Source organism: Equus caballus, chromosome 5 (assembly GCF_041296265.1).
Source record: "Equus caballus isolate H_3958 breed thoroughbred chromosome 5, TB-T2T, whole genome shotgun sequence".
Taxonomy (NCBI): Eukaryota; Metazoa; Chordata; class Mammalia; order Perissodactyla; family Equidae; genus Equus; species Equus caballus.
In genome coordinates this window covers 66,525,757-66,547,182 of record NC_091688.1, presented here as the reverse complement: position 1 = coordinate 66,547,182, position 21,426 = coordinate 66,525,757, and the positions used below count along the sequence as shown (strand labels likewise).

The following is a 21,426-nucleotide window of genomic DNA, read 5'->3' as shown; positions in this document are numbered from 1 at the left end:
TAGTGCTTTGTCTCCTGGTAAGGCTCATTGATGTACGATCAGAAAGGCACTGATAAACCTTTGTCTGACTGGCATTTCAAAACAAGAAAAATGCTATTACTAAAATTAGGTTAACTTAATCTGACCTTTCACTTTTTGGTCCAGTAGCGAGGTCCTTTCCAGAATGGGGAAAAAAAGAGTACACAGAGAGGAGGGGTAGAGCAGAGGAAATCCCTCGGGTCCTCTCCTGTCAGTTGTCCTTTGTTTATCCTATCTGCTCTGGCTCATTGGCTTTCACTCAGTACTCATCCTGCGAACAGGAGCTCGGAGGGGAAGAGTCTTCTTACCAAGTGTCTTTCTGCAATCCTGTTACATTATTATTTCCACTGCAGCCAGTGGTAAGTTTTTGAAGTGAGGTCTGTAATTTTGTAGTGAGAGTTGCTATTCTGGTCTCAGTAAGAAAAAAACACTAGATAGGAAAGCAGGTGATACACTATTTTATTCAGTTTTCTGACTAAGGGCAGAGAGAGTGATTTATGGACGAAGATTGAAACTAACTACAGTAAATGTGGTTAGCTAAATGAGAAGTGTAAATGATAGCGATCCAATAATATTTAAAGACTGAGCAGCCTAGGGACAGAGTATAATTTTAACCAGGTTGAAATAAGTATAGGGGGAAAATTATTAAAACAAAACATCATAATCCAATTTCAGAGAAAAGATGGACTCTATCTGTAAATAATAGAGAAAATAAGCAAATACTATGGTGAGAAGGGAGAAGTTGAGATGGTGAAGGTGAAATGGAGAAATGCATTTTTAATGGGAGAGCCATTTTTTGGGTAAAGGAGTTTTTTGGGGAGAGGAATATAAGAGGGTCATTGGGATCAAGAACAGATAGAGCACAGAAAGTGCAACTGATGGAGAGAACATAACTCTCTTCCCACAATTCCTTAAACACCTGACTAGGAAACATCCCAGATTCTGCTTTGCCTAATGAATGTTTTATTCTAAATTCAACAACAAAATTATTGAATTCCTAAAAATTTATGTGAGTATATTTTTGTGTGGTATGCTCAATGAAAGTGCGGAAACCCTCTGATTGTGAAAGAAGACATTCTACATGATATGATTATTAATAGACTGTTGAATATACCGATTATCTAAACCTTTCAATTTCACTATAATGTAACAGAGAGTATTTCATCTGAAGAGGTTAAATAAACTTTAGTGAAAAGACTGGCTATTTATTAGCATTAAAATTATAGCACTAAAACTCAACAGAAATAAGAAGGAAAAGAAAGAATATATAAATCTTTCTCTTATTAGCTCTAAGGAGCATTTTACCAGCTAGTACACCCAAAACTATGTAACAATTGTTGACTATGGTCCTTCCCTCTGAGTCTCCTTTATCCACCAAGAACTGATTTGCTTATTATGTCAGGCAATAATTTGCATAAATGTCACTTAGGGAGGATCTTTCTGCAATGCTGTTACATTATTATGTCCATTGCAGCCAGTGGTAAGTTTTTGAGGTGAGGTCTGAAATTTTGTACTAAGATTTGCTATTCTGAACTCAGTAAGAAAAACCATCATACTAGAAAGCAGGCGATATGCTATTTTATTCAATTTTCTGACTAGGGACAAAGATTGAAACAAACCACAAAATGGGTGTGGCTTGGCTAAATGAGAACTATAAATGATAGCTATCTACTAATGTTTAAAGGCTGAACAGCCCGGGAGCAGAGTGGAATTGTAGCCAGGTTGAAATAAGTATGAGGGGGAAAAAAGAATTGAAGAAAAAAAGCAGCATAATCTAACTAGAAGGAGATGTCCCTATGAATTAGGTTGCAAAGAAGAAAGAGGGAGTTATTTAATTATACATATTTTTAAAAATAACAGTTTAAGCAGGATGCCCTCACCTTTGAAAAGAAACTTCAATTTCACGTGATCCTATACAGAAAGACGCTGTTGGAGAAGGGTATGACCCAGAATGTAAACGACTTCAGGGATGAGAAGGAGCTTCTGGGACTGCTGGCTGTTAATGGCTTTGGGCTTGTTAAACATTAACAAATAGAATTTTAATGTAGTTAGTTTGGAAAATACAGGAGTGTTTTTATTTTGCCTGTAGGTAGAGAGGCTGTCGTTTGCAATTGGCAAAATCAAGAACCAAAACAAGGAGTTTTCTAAAAATGCTGGAGGTAAAAATCCTTAGAACAATGCCTTTAATATATAAAATAACTGATTCCTGTGGACTAGTGTATAACATTTATTCTCTAATCTCCCCCACTCCATTTCCACGTCTCTTATAATATTTTTTCATGAGCCTTAGGTCCCACCAATCACAATTTTTCCTTGAGCTTTTAGACTCTGAATCTCTGACATAAAAATATCTAAAGTTCTTTGAAGTCCTGTCTTTCTCTTACTTTCCTTTTGTTGAAATCTAACCTTTAGTATTTGCTTTGTGAAGAAAAATGATGGTAAATTCCATTAGTCTTGATATGAATGAAAATATCTTTATTTTGCCCACATATTAATGCTGTTTTATTTGATATAAATATCAAAGCTGAAATTTATTTCTCTCAAGCAATTAAGATTTTAATTTATTGTCTCCTAAAATGCATTTGTTACTGAAGAGAATTCTGAATTTTTTTTTGCTTAAGAATGATTTCTTTATAAATAATCTGCTTTTTCTCTGACAGCTTATCATACTGATTCTTATTCTCACTGTTTAGCAGTTTCAGTGTCTTCATCCTCTTTCTATGTGAGTGCAAGTTTGATCTAAAGATACAATGATTTCGAATCTCAGCAACTCTGTCTTCAATTTTGTTTCTCTCCCTTTTGACCATATCCTGTTGGAACTTCCTAGAAGACATGTGATTGAGCCTCAAATCGATCCTCCAGGTCTCATCACTGCTCATGCTGTTGGTTCTTTGAGAATGCTTGAATTCATATTATTTTAAAATTCATTATGTCTCTCCTCAAAGGAATTGTCTTAGATTTTATACAGTTTTATTTTTCTTGAAATCTAATCTTTAGTGTTTACATAACTTTAAGATTTTTTTCAATTAACAAAAGTCTTGGTTACATTAGTCTTCACTCTTGGTGTTGTATGTTCTGGAGCTATGGACAAATGTGTATGACATGTATCATACAGGATATTTCCACTACCCTAAAAATCCTCTGTGCTCCACCTAGTCACCCCTTCTTTCTCCTTAACCTCTGGCAACCACTGATCTTTTTATTCTTTCCATAGTTTTGCCTTTTCCAGAATGTCTTATATTGGAATCATACAGTGCATAGCTGTTTGGATTGGCTTCTTTCAGTTAGTAATATGCATTTAAACTCCTTCATGTCCTTTCATGGCATGATAGCTCAATTCAGTGAATAATATTCCATTGTATGAATGCACCAGTTTATCTATCCATTTATTCAGACTTCTTGGCTGCTTCCAAGTTTGGAAAATCATGAATAAAGCTGCTATAAACATCTGTGCACAGGTTTTTGTGTGAACATAAGTTTTCTGCTCATTTGGGTAAATACTAAGAAGCATAATTGCTGGACTGAATAGTAAAAGTATGTTTAGTTTAATAAGAAACTGCCAACTCTCCTCCAAAGTGGCTGTACCATTTTGCATTCCCACCAGCAAAGAACGAGAGTTTCTATTGCCCTACACAGTTGCTAGCATTTGGTGTTGTCAGTGTTTTGCATTTTAGTCATTCAAATAGGTGTGTATTGGTATCTCATTGTTTTAATTTGCATTTCCTTGATGACATATGATGTTGAGCATCTTTTCATATGCTTATTTGCCATATGTATATCTTCTTTGGTGAGATTCTCTTAAGGTCTTTGGCCCATATTTCAACTGGATTCTTTGTTTTCGTGTTGTAGAGGTTTAAGTGTTCTTTTTATATTTGGGATAATCGTCCTTTATCAGATACGTGCTTCATGAAGATTTTCTCCCAGTCTATGTCTTATCTTCTCATTCTTTTAACAGTTTCTTGTGTAGAGTAGAAGTTTTTAATTCTAAAGCCAACCTAACAATTTTTCTTTCATGGATCATGCTTTTGGTGTTGTACAAAAAAAGCCATCACCAAACCCAAGGTTACCTAGATTTCTTCCTATGTTATCTTCTAGGAGTTTTATAGTTTTGCATTTTACATTTAGGTCTGTGATCCACTTTGAGCTAATTTTTTTGAAAGAAAGGTCTGTATCTAGGTTCATTGTTTTGTATGTGGATGTCCAGTTGTTCCAGCACCATTTGCTGAAAAGACTGTCCTTTCCCCATTTCTTGCTAAAAGTTCGGTCTCTGATCCCAATGCCAACCCAAATAATGAGAACAGAGTCTTGGGAGAAAAACAAAAGCTTTACTTTGCCAGGCACAGGGAGCAAAGCAAGGGCAAGTGCCCCCAAATTTGCTAGCTCCCGTTAAGAAATCGGTAGGGGTTTTTATTTGGGGTTTTAGGTGAGGGAGGGGGGCTGTGGATTTCTTGGTCAGCATTTTCCCCAGCCTGTGTCTGGGGCTGCTTCCAGCAGAGGAGACAAAGGATTTCTCAGATGAGTGCCCTAGCTGTTTATTTCCATGGTGGAAGGTAGACTCTGACGTCAGGAAGCCGAGCAGTTGGGCCTGGGAAATTTTGGTTTCTTGATATTCTCTGGACATTTGTTTTCTGTAAAAGAACTTCAAGGTCCTGGGATCAGCTACAGCTTTAGTGGGAACCCAGTTTGAGGCCATCTGGGCTTTAACAATTTGTAACTTCTACTTGGGAGTATAGCTCAAGGAGTCAAAGGTTAAAGAAATAAGCCTTTACATATGAGTGTCACTAAAGACCCAGGGAACTGGGGACACAGGCTTTTAGCTTTAACCCTACACATGCTAGGTTCACTGTAGGGGAACTAATATCAGGGCTGCTATTAGCTAAGAGCCAGTAACACATTGGATTGCCTTCTCTCTGATATCAAAGATCAATTGATTATATTTGTGTAGCTCTGCTCCCGTGCTCTCTCTTCTGTTCCATTGATCTATTGGTCTATTCTTTTGCCAATAGCAAACTGTCTTGATGACTATATCTTAATAGTAAATCTTAAAGCCATGTAGTGTCAGTCCTCTGACTTTAATATTGTGATGGCTATTCTGGGTATTTTGTCTTCACATATAAACTTTGGAATGAGTTTGTCAATATCCTCAAAATAACTAGTTGGGATTTTGATTGGGATTGCATTGAATCCATAGATCAAGTTGGGAAGAACTGACATCTTGACAACATTGAATCTTCCTATTTATGAACATGGACTATCTTTTCATTTATTTAGATCTTTTCTGGTTTCTTTCATCAGAGTTTGTAGCTTTTCTCATATAGATCCTGGACATATTCTGTTGGATTTATGCCTAAGAAATTCATTTAAGTGTTAATATAAACAGTAGTGTGTTGTTAAGTTTAAATTCCAATTGTTCATTGCTGGAATATAAGAAAGCAATTGACATTTGTATATTAACCTTGAATCCTGCAACCTTGTTATTAATAATGGGAGAACAGGCTGGAGAGATTCTAAGGTTAAAAGGGAATCAACCTTCCATTGCTGGCTTTGGATGGAGGAAGGGAGGCAGAAGTGAGGAATGAGGACAGCCTCTAGAAACTGGGGATGCCCCTCAGTTGACAGCTCACAAGGAAAAAAGTGTCTTAGTCTTAAAATCACAAGGAAATGAATCCTGCCAACAACCAGAGTGAGCAAGCAAGTAGTTTTTTCCCTAATCCCACAGAAAGGATTGCAGGCATCTTGATTTTAGCTTGATGAGACTTTACGGCAGACTTGTAACCTGCAGAACTGTGAGATAATAAATTCATGTTGTTTAAGCCACTAAATTTGTGACATATTATGGCAGCATTAGAAAACTAATATATTCTGTGAGTCAAGGCTTTCATAGTTATAAGCAAGAGAAGATAATCTCAGCTGATTTTATCTCAGTTTAATAACATGATACATGCCAATTCACAGAATTGATAAGAGGGTTCTCAAACCAATTTTAAAGTAAATCATCCAAGATCAAAGTCCAATACCGGATGATAGATCTGGCTCAATAATAAATCTGGTGCTTGAGTGAACCGTAAATAAATCCCTGCTGTCTTTGCCTCCGAATTCAGCTTGTGTACCAGGGAACTTTGCTTTACAACCACCAGTCAAGTGCTGCCATTGACATTGTAATTGGAACCACCAAACATCCAACACTTCTGCTGGTGGCATGCAGTGGCAAAAATGAAAGCTCCATATAACATACTTTTTGAAACTGCTTATTTCTGAATTGAAGTCATATTGATTTACATCTATTGGCAGACCCTAAATCATATGTGTGTATCTTGGTTGAAGGGCCTGCCTAGAATTTGCATTTCTATTCTTACATCAGGGAAGTAGGGTTCATCATGTCAGCATATCACCGGATCTATGTATGATTTCAAATACATTGTGAGTAATGTTGGTAGAAGTAGAATGTACTAAATTAGTGGATTTAGGGTAATATGTCTGGAACAGATAGATGTGTGAAAATACAAATGAGATACAAGAATAGGCAGATGACAAAAAACAGGGGAATATGTATAACTGGGTACAATAGGATGGGAGCCAGGATTAATCTGGGTAGGTGATGATTCCTGTTGCTTTGGTTATAGAACTCCATCCCTCTACTAATAACATTATAATGAAAACAAATTAATTAGTGATCATGGGCCATTCAAGGGAAAAATCTTACAAATTTTATTTTGGAGCAGACATTAAGGAGAATGTCAGGGGTGTTTCCAATAGAAGATAAAGAAGGAAATCATAGGGGAAAACTTGGATGGAAATACAGTCAATTCTTATTGTTCACAATAGTTATTTCTGCAAAGTTGTCTCATACACTGAGTTAGAGAATACAGAACCATTGCTTCTAGGGGAAATATAGGATGAGATTCCTGCAAGCCTCTGATGACAACATTTTTAACTGGTTAAAACAAACTTGTTTTATGTGTATTTCTTTTGAAGACACCCTGTTTAATGTATATTGTTGGCTCATTAACATTGAACTCACAGCCAACAGCACCACAATGCGTGCCTGAGTGCAGCTGATCTAACATGCGTGTTTTCTTCCTAAGGCACATCCCAGCCTTCCTGCACTTAGAAACACTACGCAGCACTGCAGCACTATGCTGTGGGCCCATTTCAAACAGAGAAATCATCAACAAAAGGTGCGAAAATGCAAAAGCCGTGGCACTAAAAAGAGTGTGAAAAGGACTCTTGTTTCCATTATAGGAGCTGAAACAGAAGGCAGAGGGTCGCCTTGTTCGATTTCAGTTGGGAATGTGAAAGTTGGGTGGCTCAAATTTTTTGCCATTCTGCAGGTCCAGAAATGACTGTGAAAGCATCATGTGTATTGGTTTTGAGGTTAAAAAGTAAATTTGGGGGAGTAGTCAAATTTGCAAATGGAATCTGAGAATAATGAGGATCAGCCACACATGGAACACACAGAGCTTGCAAGCTTGTCATTTCTCCCACTGGCATTGTCCCTACTATGTAGATAAACCAAGATCCCATAAGTCCGTGTTGCCTTACCTTTCCTTCTTGTTAATACCATATCAGATAAGAAGCCCTAGATACAGCCTGGCAGGGAGCTCAATATTACATACAACCTATATGTCCAACAAGAGGGGCTTGGGACAATAATTTATGTAATATTCTTAATATTGCTATCCTCTGAATTCACTAAATATTATTATACACAGCTATTGTTTTATTGTGATGGAAATACTTTTATGTATTTCAAATGATTGGTCTAATCAAGAATAGAGAATAGTGTGATCCATTTTAGTAACATGTTAATTTACATAAGATATATTCCTCTATGAGTGGGACTGGAAGATTTACACCAAAATTTCTGTCATTGTCATTCCTGGGTAGTGAACTTTTGGGTGTTTTAATTCCTATTTGTTTTTTTTTTTGACTTTCTAGTTTTATACAATGATTACATTTTATTTATGCATTTAAAGCTACCTATGAAATAGCAAAAATTTAGGGATTAAGATTATTTTAATGAATTATCAGTCATTACTCAGCATTGTCCATATGCACAATTGTTTGCTTTCCTCCCCCACCCATTTTTATTTTCTCAGCATTTTCAGTACACATTCCTGGTGCTTCTAATCTCATCAACGTATTGTTAGTCAAAAATGTGAAGGAGCTGAATTGAATTCACACTGAAGTGTATATGACCTTTGATAAAAACTAAAATTTGAAGGCTTTTATTATAGACAAGGTACAACACTAAGGACATTATATAAATGATCTTATTTGAGCTTTAAAATAATCCTGTGAAACAGGTAAATATTATTCCCATTTTTCGTGGATGTGAAATGCCGAAACATAGTCTACTTAATTTGTCCAAGAATATATAGCTAACGCGGGGTAGGAGGAGATTTGTAGTTGGGGAGTCTAACTGCAGAGCCCACGCACAAACCACTGTGCTCTTTGGCTGCCTCCAATGAGACCGTGCTCTCTGCCTCACTGTAACAGTTGGAAAGATCCTATAAATTTAAAGAATGTATTTTTGAAATGGACATTTATTCCATTCTGGGGAGAACTGTTTGAGGAGGGGGATTAAGGTTTGGGATGGGTAGATGCGTTGAACTGGAAGACAAGGGAGTGAAATTCTCTTGGAAATCTTAAAACAATCTTGCCATTCTGCTTATTAAAGTCTGCTTTCCATCTACCAAGTCAGAGAAAAGTATCAATGGGCATTTTAGAATTTTTGCTCATAAACTCATTTGATTAATGATGTTAGCTGAGAAGCATCAATTACCAAAGGCACATTTTCCTCCAGGAAATCCCAAGATCCAGTCATAAAAGGATATTTATGGGAGAACACAAGAGATTTATGCTGTTTATGTAAAGCACTATATATCTTGGATGATAGTTTGTTTATCTCTTACTTCAGAACAGAGATTCCAAAAATATACATGCTTTGAAAGATATCATAAGAGAAAGAGGCCCACAATGTGATAAATGCCATCCTGCTTTAAGAACAAGCTACTATCAAGTAAACTCATCTCTTTAAAAATTTATGAAAGCAGAATATCCACTCACAACCACCTATCATCAGCTGAGAAAAAAAAAAAAGCATCTACGATAGTGTATGTGTCTGCTAACTTTATTTTCCAGAATTCACATTGGAGCATATAATTTGCAAGTTGGAAATTTAATATTCCAGTTAATTCCATGTCAATCAAAGTGAAAAGTGCTGTCCAGTAGTCCCTTCAATCAGGATTTATTCTGTGATGCTGAAAACACATTAAATTGTGTGGAAAAAGCCAGTAGCTACTAAAAACAAAAACAAAACCATAACCCATGATATATTACCAGTACAAATTATTGTTGCTGTCATTTGTCTAATGCCTACCATGTGCCCAGCATGTTCAAGAGTGCAATGTCATTAATTCCCAAACATCCCTACCCCTTATCTGGCTTTATTGCACATTGACAATTTAGAAAACAGGATCTAGGGGACTAAACGAGTGACATTGTTAATAAAACTCTACTAAATAAATTTTATATATATAAATTTATATATTTATATTTTAATATACTTATATTTTTAATGTATGCAAAATTTATATAAATTTTGTACATATATATAAAATATATATGAGGTGAAAGGCTCCCCAACATCTATCCAGACTTGGAGCATATCATTGGTGAAATTCAGTCATATCAAAATCTCTACAACAAATTTCCTATCATAAGCTAAGTTTTTGAAAGTTCAGTTTGCCTTCTACTTCACCTGCCATAATGTGAATATTAGCAAAAGTTAATAAAGCTGTAGAGGAGGCGGCACCATAAGAAATGGAAGAGATTAGGACAAGGCTAAGAAGAAAATTAGAAAAAAAGAATGTACAACTTTTAAACCAGCAGAAGTAATATAACCCAATGGAAAGCAGGAAAGGAGAAACAAAGAAAGAAAAAATAAAATACCTTATATGTGAGGCGTAAATAAACAAGATGGCAGAAATGATTCCTAACATAACAAGAGATTTAAAATATATTTAAGTAGGATAAATTTAAAAATTAAAGAGAATTTCAGATGGGATTAAAAACTAAAATAAAAATCAAATCAAATAAAAATCTAGGCATATGTGGTCTGCAATGGGGACAGAGATGGCAAATGAAAATACGAGAGAATATACAACAGGTAAATATAAATAAAAAGAAGCTGAGGTATGAACTTTAATATACTTCATTTTGTGTCTGGACAGAAAATAAAAGCCTTTCCTGATTTTTCAAGGAAGAAAATTTAATATTGGGAGGTTTTTAGAAAATGTTGGAAGGGTTAGATGAGAAAAAAATGAAAAGATGAGATTATTCCAAAATAAGTAACTTCAGGAAGTTTTTAATAATCCTTACACTAGAGGAACGTAAAATGAAAATGGTGTTCCCCAGCATGCACAGTCAGCCTCTGCTGCTGATGTTGAAAATACAACCATCCCCCAAGCTGAAAGCCTGCACCGCTGCTTTAATGCAAGAAGATACAAGCATGCATTTGTCCGCCACCACTGCTGCCCATGTTTTGCTGAGACTGCTGAACACTACCGAAACATTACCGTCAACACTGCTAGAAACTCGCTCCTTGAGGGAAACCCAGACGTCTGCACTTCCCTGCCCCTGTTCATATTGACAAAAGCACCACTGGAAGAAGAAAGATATCGTTTCTTCCCTCTGCTTTCAATTATCTTTCCCGTGCCTCCCATTGGCAGAACTTAATGGGAATCTTGTTAGTAAGAGAGTTTGATAAACGTAGTTTGCATGTTTCTAGACCCTTTCTATAAAGAGAAGATCATGGTTGGGTAGAAATGGAATTAAGGGCAAATAAGTAACCACACAGCCTACCTCTTTGGGTAGTAAGTACCCATTCTGACCAACAATGCAATACACAATACATAGAACAACAATAATTATAGAAAAATTCTGCTTAATATGATGCAGCTCTACCTTATAAAAATGAACAAACTCTTACCCTCTCCCCACCCCCCAATCCCATTATTCAACATATCTGTCACTAGGTAATTTTAATACCTCATCTACTTCAATGACATTCAGCTGAAATATCCTGTAATTTAACAACTAAATTGTAATGTTAACCACCAACACTGTACCTTATAAAAATAGGATGGAAAGAATAAAAAGTGAAATAATTAGTTAATGTAAAAAGTATATGTAGTATAAGGAAGTAAGTATGCATAATGCTAAGGTTTTCATTTCAGTAACAATCCATGGATATATGTGCAAGATTATTAATTATGATATTATTTCTAGTAATAAAATATTAGAAAGAATTCAAGTGTCAAAAAACAAAGGATTGGTTAAATGGTATAACCACATAATCATGCACTATGCGGTCAAAAAAGAATAAGAATAATCTCTAGGAAATGATATCTTTGAGGTACATAGTTGATTTTTAAAAGCAAGGAGCAAATAGTATAAACAATATTATTACTTTGTGTAAGAAATTAAGCAAATTTAAAAATATATTTATTTATATACACACAAACACACAGTCTTGCATTTGAAAGTAAATAGAAGGATAAATATGAAATAGAGAATTGCTACTTATGGGAGCACAGACCCTTGTATAATAAAACTGTCTAAATAGTTTTTACTTTTGATTTATAATCTTTTCAGAAAATGATGTAATTCACAAATTTGTAAATTAAAAATAAACGATAAATAAAACTAACCACATATCAAACTGGTAAAAAAAATTCAGAGAAAGAACTTATCATAAGTGACTTTAAAAAACACAAGGTTTTGACTGTACAAACTTAGTGGAATATGTTCTAAGGGCAAAAGGAACTAGCCAAAAATTATAATCTTTACTCTACAATTTTATTTTTGTATTAATATTGATATTATCATTTTGGAAATATTTTTATATTATAAACATATTAGAAATATTTTTATATTATAATTTATACTAACTACCTATGAGGAATTAAGATTTTTAGTATAAAAGCTAAAACACAATAATAAAAGTTTGAAATACATAAACACATAGCAGTGTTAAAAATCATTGAAATAAAAACAATCTTAAAAAATTTAAAATACGTATCATCTAGCTCTGTCCACCGACATGACCTAAAATCAATACCAATGCGGGAGCAGTAAGGCCCCCTGGAACCTAAATCTTGATCTTAAATGTCATTTCTTCATAAAAGGAACCAGAACTCTTCAGACAAATGACTGATTTCAGGTCTGAGTCAGGAAAGGTACAGAGTAAACCTGGGATATCTTTTTCTACCAGAAAGCAAAGAAATTTCAAAAAATTGTTAGGGTCACTTCGAAAGCATCAGGAGTCAGCCTTCGGGGGCCTGCACTGGTGAAAACTGTGGCAATATAAGCATCAAAAATAATAATGGTATTAGTTGTTTCAAGAACAATGATTCAATAAAATCCATGAGTACAGAATGTTACTCAAAAAAAGAGAAATCTAGAAAAAGATTTTCACAATTCTATTTTAACTAAAAGCAAAGAATTGTGTGTTTTCATTTAGGCACTTCTTTTCAAACTAACTGAATAAGGATGCTTGATTTAGGGAAAGCTCTATTTTACAAAAGACTTCAAGGGAATATTGCAGGACTAATGCCAGAATTAGAAATTCCTTACCCTTCTATACTCTTAATGAAATTATTGACTCATACCAGGATTAGCCATTGGAGTGAAAGCAATTACATGGATCATGTCAAAGTATACATAGTAATACTATGTATACTTTGTAAAATAAATGCAAAGTAAACCACACAGATTGTCCTCTAGTCTCAAGAGAGAAAAGACAAATCACAATGAAGGGATCACCCATCACCTCTGTAAGCAGTTGTCAGTATTAGCATCATTAATGGAGAGTCAACCAGATGTTAGGAGGCCCCTGAACTGATGTATAACATCATATGTGATGTGTTCTACCCAAATATGTTTAACTTGAATCTATCAAACTTTTAAATCTAAATTTAGGCGATAGATAATCTAAATGATACCACAGAAAAAGCAACCAGATAAATCCAGAAGATGGGACATATTGGAGGATAACTGGCATGGGTCTCTTCAATAAGCTAAGAATGTGAAAAATAAAATAAATCCATGTTAAAAACAAAATGATGTTAAAAGGACATTATAACCACATAAAATGTATTTTTATAAGCAATTCTAACAAACTAGTTATAAAGGAAATTTGGGGGAAAATTTGCTTATGAATTTGGGCTTTAAATGAGATAAAAATCTTTTTACTAGGAAGGAGAAGTTTTATTAACTGAAAAGAGTAGTTTATAAATTGGCATATGCAGTATGATAATATTTTGGTTAAAAATGCATATATGAATGATACATAGTATATTAAAATATATGAGAAGTTCTTAACTTTGTTATAATCAGGAAGCAGGAATGTGATGTTTTGATTTTTGCATCATAAAAGGTTAACTTTAACAATCACTATTTATAATATGTTAGAAAATACATCATTTACAAACATGATAAAATATAGAAGTTGACAATAATTTGCAACAGCATACATTTTTTTTTTATTAATGTTATGATAGATTACAACCTTGTGAGATTTCAGTTGTACATTTTTGTTAGTCATGTTGTGGGTACACCACTTCCCCCTCTGTGCCCTCCCCCCACCCCCCCTTTTCCCTGGTAACCACCGATCAGATCTCCTTATCAATATGCTAATTTCCACCTATGAGTGGAGTCATATAGAGTTCGTCTTTCTCTGACTGGCTTATTTCGCTTAACATAATACCCTCGAGGTCCATCCACATTGTGAATGGGCTGATTTCGTCTTTTTTTATGGCTGAGTAGTATTCCATTGTGTATATATACCACATCTTCTTTATCCAATCATCAGTTTCTGGGCATGTAGGCTGGTTCCACGTCTTGGCTATTGTAAATAATGCTGCAATGAACATAGGGGTGCAACGGACTGTTGAGATTTCTGATATCAGGTTCTTAGGATAGATACCCAGTAATGGGATGGCTGGGTCATAGGGTATTTCTATTTTTAACTTTTTGAGAAATCTCCATACTGTTTTCCATAGTGGCTGTATCAGTTTGCATTCCCACCAACAGTGCATGAGGGTTCCTTTTTCTCCACAACCTTTCCAACATTTGTTGCTCTTGGTTTTGGATGTTTTTGCCAATCTAACGGGTGTAAGGTGATATCTCAGTGTAGTTTTGATTTGCATTTCCCTGATGATTAGCGATGATGAACATCTTTTCATGTGTCTATTGGCCATATTCATATCTTCTTTTGAGAAATGTCTGTTCATGTCCTCTGCCCATTTTTTGATCGGGTTGTTTGTTTTTTTTGTTGTTAAGCCGTGTGAGTTCTTTGTATATTATGGAGATTAACCCTTTGTCGGATAAGTGGCTTGTAAATATTTTTTCCCAATTAGTGAGCTGTTTTTTTGTTTCAATCCTGTTTTCCCTTGCCTTGAAGAAGCTCTTTAGTCTGATGAAGTCCCATTTGTTTATTCTTTCTATTGTTTCCCTCAACTGAGGAGTTACAGTGTCCGAAAAGATTCTTTTGAAACTGATGTCAAAGAGTGTACTGCCTATATTCTCTTCCAAAAGACTTATTGTCTCAGGCCTAATCTTTAGGTCTTTGATCCATTTTGAGTTTATTTTGGTGTGTGGTGAAAAAGAATGGTCAATTTTCAATCTTTTTGCATGTAGCTGTCCAGTTTTCCCAGCACCATTTGTTGAAGAGACTTTCTTTTCTCCATTGTAGGCCCTCTGCTCCTTTGTCGAAGATTAGCTGTCCATAGATGTGTGGTTTTATCTCTGGGCTTTCAATTCTGTTCCATTGATCTGTGGACCTGTTTTTGTACCAGTACCATGCTGTTTTGATCACTGTAGCTTTGTAGTATGTTTTGAAATCGGGGATTGTGATTCCTCCAGCTTTGTTTTTCTTGCTCAGGATTGCTTTAGCAATTCACGGTCTTTTGTTGCCCCATATGAATTTTAGGATTCTTTGTTCAATTTCTGTGAAGAATGTTCTTGGGATTCTGATTGGGATAGCATTGAATCTGTATATTGCTTTAGGTAGTATGGACATTTTAACTATGTTTATTCTTCCAATCCATGTGCAAGGAATGTCTTTCCATCTCTTTATGTCATTGTCAATTTCTTTCAAGAAAGTCTTGTAGTTTTCATTGTATAGATCCTTCACTTCCTTGGTTAAGTTTATCCCAAGGTATTTTATTCTTTTCGTTGCGATTGTGAATGGGATTGAGTTCTTGAGTTCTTTTCCTGTTAGTTCATTGTCAGTGTATAGAAATGCTACTGATTTATGCACGTTAATTTTATACCCTGCTACTTTGCTGTAGTTGTTGATTATTTCTAATAGTTTTTCTGTGGATTCTTTGGGGTTTTCTATATATAAGATCATGTCGTCTGCAAACAACGAGAGTTTTACTTCTTCGTTACCTATTTGGATTCCTTTTATTTCTTTTTCCTGCCGAATTGCTCTGGCCAGCACCTCCAGTACTATGTTGAATAGGAGTGGTGAAAGTGGGCCCCCTTGTCTTGTTCCTGTCCTCAGAGGGATGGCTTTCAGTTTTTGTCCATTGAGTATGATGTTGGCTGTGGGTCTATCATATATGGCCTTTATTATGTTGAGGTACTTTCCTTCTATACCCATTTTACTGAGGGTTTTTATCATAAATGGGTGTTGGATCTTGTCGAATGCTTTCTCTGCATCTATTGAGATGATCATGTGGTTTTTGTTTTTCATTTTGTTGATGTAGTGTATCACGTTGATTGACTTGCGGATGTTGAACCATCCCTGTGTCCCTGGTATAAATCCCACTTGATCATGGTGTATAATCTTTTTGATGTATTGCTGTATTCGGTTTGCCAAAATTTTGTTGAGGATTTTTGCATCTATGTTCATCAGTGACATCGGCCTGTAGTTCTCCTTCTTTGTGTTGTCCTTGTCAGGTTTGGGGATCAGAGTGATGTTGGCTTCATAGAATGTGTTAGGGAGCTCTCCATCTTTCTCAATTTTCTGGAACAGTTTGAGGAGAATAGGTATTAAGTCTTCTTTGAACGTTTGGTAGAATTCTCCAGAGAAGCCGTCTGGTCCTGGACTCTTATTTTTGGGGAGGTTTTTGATTACTGTTTCTATTTCCTTACTTGTGATTGGCCTATTCAGATTCTCCATTTCTTCCTGATTCAGTTTGGGGAGATTGTAGGAGTCTAGGAATTTGTCCATTTCTTCCAGGTTGTTCAATTTGTTGGCATATAGTTTTTCATAGTATTCTCTTATGATCTCTTGTATTTCATTGGTATCTGTTGTGATTTCTCCTCTGTCATTCCTAATTTTATTAATTTGGGATTTCTCTCTTCTTTTCTTGGTGAGTCTGGCTAGGGGTTTGTCAATTTTGTTAATTCTTTCGAAGAACCAACTCTTTGTTTCATTGATCCTTTCTATTGTCTTTTTTGTTTCAATATCATTTATTTCTGCTCTTATTTTTATTATTTCCCTCCTTCTACTGACTCTGGGTTTTGTTTGTTCTTCTTTTTCTAGTTCTGTTAGGTGTCGTTTGAGGTTGCTTATGTGAGCTTTTTCTTGTTTATTGAGGTGAGCCTGTATTGCGATGAATTTCCCTCTTAGGACTGCTTTTGCTGCATCCCAAATGGTTTGGTATGTCGTGTTCTCATTTTCATTAGTCTTCAGATAAAATTTGATTTCTTCTTTAATTTCTTCAATGATCCATTGTTTGTTGAGAAGCGTGTTGTTTAGTCTCCACATTTTTGCACCTTTCTCTGCTTTTTTCTTGTAGGTGATTTCTAGTTTAATAGCATTGTGATCAGAAAAGATGCTTGATATTATTTCAACTCTCTTGTATTTATTGATGTTTGCTTTGGTTCCCAAAATATGGTCAATCCTTGAGAATGTTCCATGTGCACTTGAGAAGAATGCGTAACCTGCTGTTTTTGGATGAAGTGTTCTATATATATCTATTAAGTCCATCTGGTCTAATTTTTCACTTAATTCTATTATTTCCTTGTTGATTTTCTGTCTGGATGTTCTGTCCATTGGCGTTAATGGTGTGTTGAGGTCCCCTACTATTATTGTATTGTTGTTGATGTCTTCTTTTAGTTCTATTAAGAGTTGCTTTACAAATTTTGGTGCTCCTGTGTTGGGTGCGTATATATTTATAAGTGTTATGTCTTCTTGGTGGAGAGTCCCTTTTATCATTATATACTGTCCCTCTTTATCTTTCTTTATCTGTTTTGCTTTGAAATCTACCTTGTCTGATATTAGTATAGCGACACCTGCTTTCTTTTGTTCATTATTAGCTTGGAGTATTGTTCTCCATCCCTTCACTCTGAGTCTGTGTTTGTCTTTGGGGCTGAAGTGTGTTTCCTGGAGGCAGCATATTGTTGGATCTTGTTCTTTGATCCATCCTGCCACTCTGTGTTTTTTGATTGGGGAGTTCAATCCATTTACATTTAGAGTGATTATTGAGATGTGGGGGCCTACCACTACCATTTTGTGTCTTGTTTTCCGGTTTTCTTCAGTTTCCTTTGTTTCTCGTCCCATGGTTTAATCTGTTCTGATGAAGAGCTGCTACTCTCTGTTGTTGTCCTTCTACTTATCTCCTCTGCTCTTGGTTTTGTAGCCCCTTTCCTTTTTTGGATTTTTCAGGAATGAGGGTTTTCCTGAGGATTTCCTGAAGAGGAGGTTTTGTGGCAATGAACTCCCTTAATTTTTGTTTATCTGGGAAAGTTTTTATTTCTCCATTGTATTTGAAGGATATTTTCACTGGGTAGAGAATTCTCGGCTGTAGATTTTTGTCCTTCAGATTTTTGAATATATCATTCCACTCTCTTCTAGCCTGTAAAGTTTCTGCTGAGAAATCTGCTGATAGCCGCAACAGCATACATTTACATTCAACAATGTTTTGGGAATTGAACAAAAATTTTGAAGATGACTGATCTACGTGAAGATGACTAATAAGGCACTCTTGTCAGTCAACAAGGAAAAGTCAGGAATCCAGTGAAAGAATTTATATGAACAGAGAGAAAACAGAAGGCTTAGCCAAAAAGCCAAGACACTTAGAAGAGAAGCTCACATTTAACGTTCAATAGTAAGCAGAAAAGCAAATTAAACAGTAGAGAAAGGCCACTTTATACCCATTCATTTGGCATCATTTAGTAGATATGGCCCTGTGTTGGTGATGTAAGTATATACTTTCTGCTGCAGAAAATACAATGTAGCCCATCCTTTCTTGAAAGCAGTCTAAGAGTACTACTGACTCTCACCGAGTCTTGTCTCTTCCTTTGCCACTATTTTGATTCTGAGCTGGCTCTCATTTAAACTTCTCTTTGAATATCCTACAGTGTCTAATTTGATTGTGTCCTCTTACAAAAAGTTTTATATAGAGGGGCTGGCCCCGTGGTGCAGCAGTTAAGTTCACACATTCTACTTCAGCAGCCCAGGGTTCACCTGTTTGGATCCTGGGTGCGGACCTACACACTGCTTGTCAAGCCATGCTGTGGTAGGCATCCCACATGTGAAGCAGAGGAAAATGGGCACAGCTGTTAACTCAGCGTCAGTCTTCCTCAGCAGAAAAGAGGAGGATTGGCTTCAGATGTTAGCTCAGGCCTAATCTTCCTCAATAAATAAATAAATAAATAAATAAAAATAAATTTTTAAAAAGTTGTTTTACATATATATTTCGCAGGTGCGTCAGTGATTTCCAACCTAGGCCCCAATCTTATTTATTTATTTATTTATTATTGTTTGTTTATTTGGCTTGTGCTTTTCTGTAGTAAGTATGCAGTGTAAATTTAAACCCCCAAACTACATGAGAACAAGATGGGATAAAAATGTTCAAAGGAAATATTTTACGCACAATCCTATACCAGGACCAAGACATACAAGGTTTCTTGTCAACATACTTTGTCATTGGGCCAATTCACTTTCAGTTCATCTGTTCACTGACTTTCTAAAAATTATCATTGTTTACATCTGAGATAGGAAAGAATTTGGCAGAAAAAGACAATCAGAAAGTGACAAATGCAAATTGCAAGCAAGTGAGGAGCTAGCTGACGTACTAAGGACCCAAAAGAAGCATAAAGTACTGGGATCAAGAGCCAAGACGCAGAAGTGTTGCTGTTCTGAAGGTGGACACAGCTCCTTCAGAATGGAGCAAAGAAAGAGGGGTATAATAAAGATATGAGAGTGGCTCTGGATTCACAAAGGATGGTGAAAGTTCATGGAATCTGGTTGCTCTTAAAAGAAGGAAAAGAATCTCACCTGGAGGGAAACACTATGGCTTTGGGTAGTAGCTCTCCATCTTCACTGCACATTGGAATCACCTGGAGAGTTTTAAAAACTATTGTGACTGCTTCCCATTCTCAGAGTTACAAATTTAATTGAGCTGAATTGTGTCCTGAGCATCAGAACTTTTTAGAGCATCCCAGGTGATTCTAAGGTGGAGCCAAGGTTGAGAAGCACTAAAAGAAGGGTTGAAAGGGATAGATGCGTAGAGAGACAGGAGGCCATGTGTGGTAGATACAAGGATTGCTGGATACGGTGAAGGTCTAACAGAGATTGAATATAAGCCGCTTTGTAGCACTCCCCAACCAGCAGAATGGTTTGACATTTTAAACAGTGTTGACACTTAGAGTCACACAAATAAGAAAGAAAACTATGAGGTTAATATATCTCTTGGAACCTGGATATAAATTACAATCTACTGCTCCAAATATTCCTCCGACCAAGGAAAAGTGGCTGCCTGAATTGTCTAATCATTTCTCTTTGATAACATAGATCTAACTATTTACCTAGCGCATGTCTGTTCCACAGCCAAGTCTGCCCGTGAACCAGAATCTTTATCCACGCGCTGGGTACTTCAGAATAATATGTGACCCAACTGAACGTAACGCTAGCACTCTAGATCTATGGAACAATTTGTCTCATTTGACAGCTTTGATTTCCTAATGAGGTAGCATTTTTCCTTCTAGTTTGAAGGCAAAAATAAAATTTTAATTGCTAAGCTATTGACCTGATGGCATTTTTGTGTGCATTTTTCCAATCAAAAACAAAAGCAAACTCTTTGATGTGCTGTAAAATACATGTGCTGTCTTTAATCACTGCTCTCGTGGAACTGTACTTGCATGGTTATGCGCTGCATCACACAAGCTAATCCTGCATGCTTCCTGAGTAGCAGTGTTTCCCCAATTTCAGTCTTTATCAAGGCGGGAAAAATCAAGAATTCTTCACTGACAAATTATTGTATTATAAAATTTTAAAAGTATAAACATAAAATTGGGTATAAGTTCCTTATGATAATAGCTCTTTTTATAATTTTAAAACCAAAATATTTTGACAAATTAAATACAATCCAGCCAAATAATAAAACCTCAAATTAACAACATTAAATAATAAATAACATTAGGGATGATATTTTACAGATAGCAAATGCCATTTTCAACAAAATATTAATGCCTTCAGAAGAGTCACTCCTCCTTTGGCATTTTCTATGAATTTGTTAAGCTTCATTTCTACAACAAAATCCGATGACTAGAAACATTGTGAAATCCTTTGTGCAGTGCAGCATTTACACATAAAACCAGCTTGTGTTCTTTTCTCATTAGCCTACAATAACCAAACAACCATAGAGCTTGGAACCGATGCAATAGTAAACACCAATAAGATAGCCCTGGAAAGCATATTATAGTTCTCAGTTGTAAGGTGGCCGTTCAGATATTGGAGGCTATAATAATTTCTGCTAGGTTATAATTAAAAAGAAAAATATTATTTTTATGTAAAACTCACAGAATTCTGAGATACATTCTTTGATCCTGTTTTAGAAATAATGATATAGTTAGCCACAAAGAAAGGGTACTAAATTGAGTCATTGCTCTACAAATCATGAAACTCAAAGACATAGTATTTTACGTGCACAGGTTACCTATGTAATCCTTAAACAGTTGGCTATTTCTATATCTCATTTTCATTTAATACAAAATAAAGATAATATTATTATCAACCCTGGCTTTCTACTGTTAAGGGTCAACAGATGTGTTATAAACTCAACATTGTATTCTAACATGCAATGTTTTTTTTTTTGTTTTTTTCTATTTAAGAACAGATTTGAGTTTTGATCTCATGAAGACCTTCTCCATTATTAACTCTAGAAAAGTTGAAAAATGTATTTCTAAATGTAATAGGTGTCAGAAATCCATGCAATTTTTAGACAAAAGAAAGCATAGAAGAACATTCCAAAATGAAAAGATAATTACACGGTAGCTAAGTGAAACATTAAATGCAGTAACTAAAAATGAATTTAATGAAAGACCATTATTAATTGTTTTATTCTTAATTTGGCTGCCAATTTAATGCTAAAAATCTCTAACTGTAAG

At 35.4% G+C, this 21,426-nt stretch overlaps 1 long non-coding RNA gene across 2 annotated transcripts in view; it reads left to right on the top strand.

Moving 5' to 3' along the window:
* Positions 1 to 228: 228 nt before the first annotated feature.
* The window catches only part of LOC138924376 (uncharacterized), a 55,257-nt gene continuing 34,059 nt past the window's right edge, over positions 229 to 21,426 (top strand). The window contains exon 1 of one of the 2 annotated variants that reach the window (XR_011439423.1): positions 229 to 377. This is a non-coding gene — a long non-coding RNA (uncharacterized lncRNA). The remainder of the gene's footprint in view (positions 378 to 21,426) is intronic. The other variant, XR_011439422.1, reaches the window with a different exon arrangement.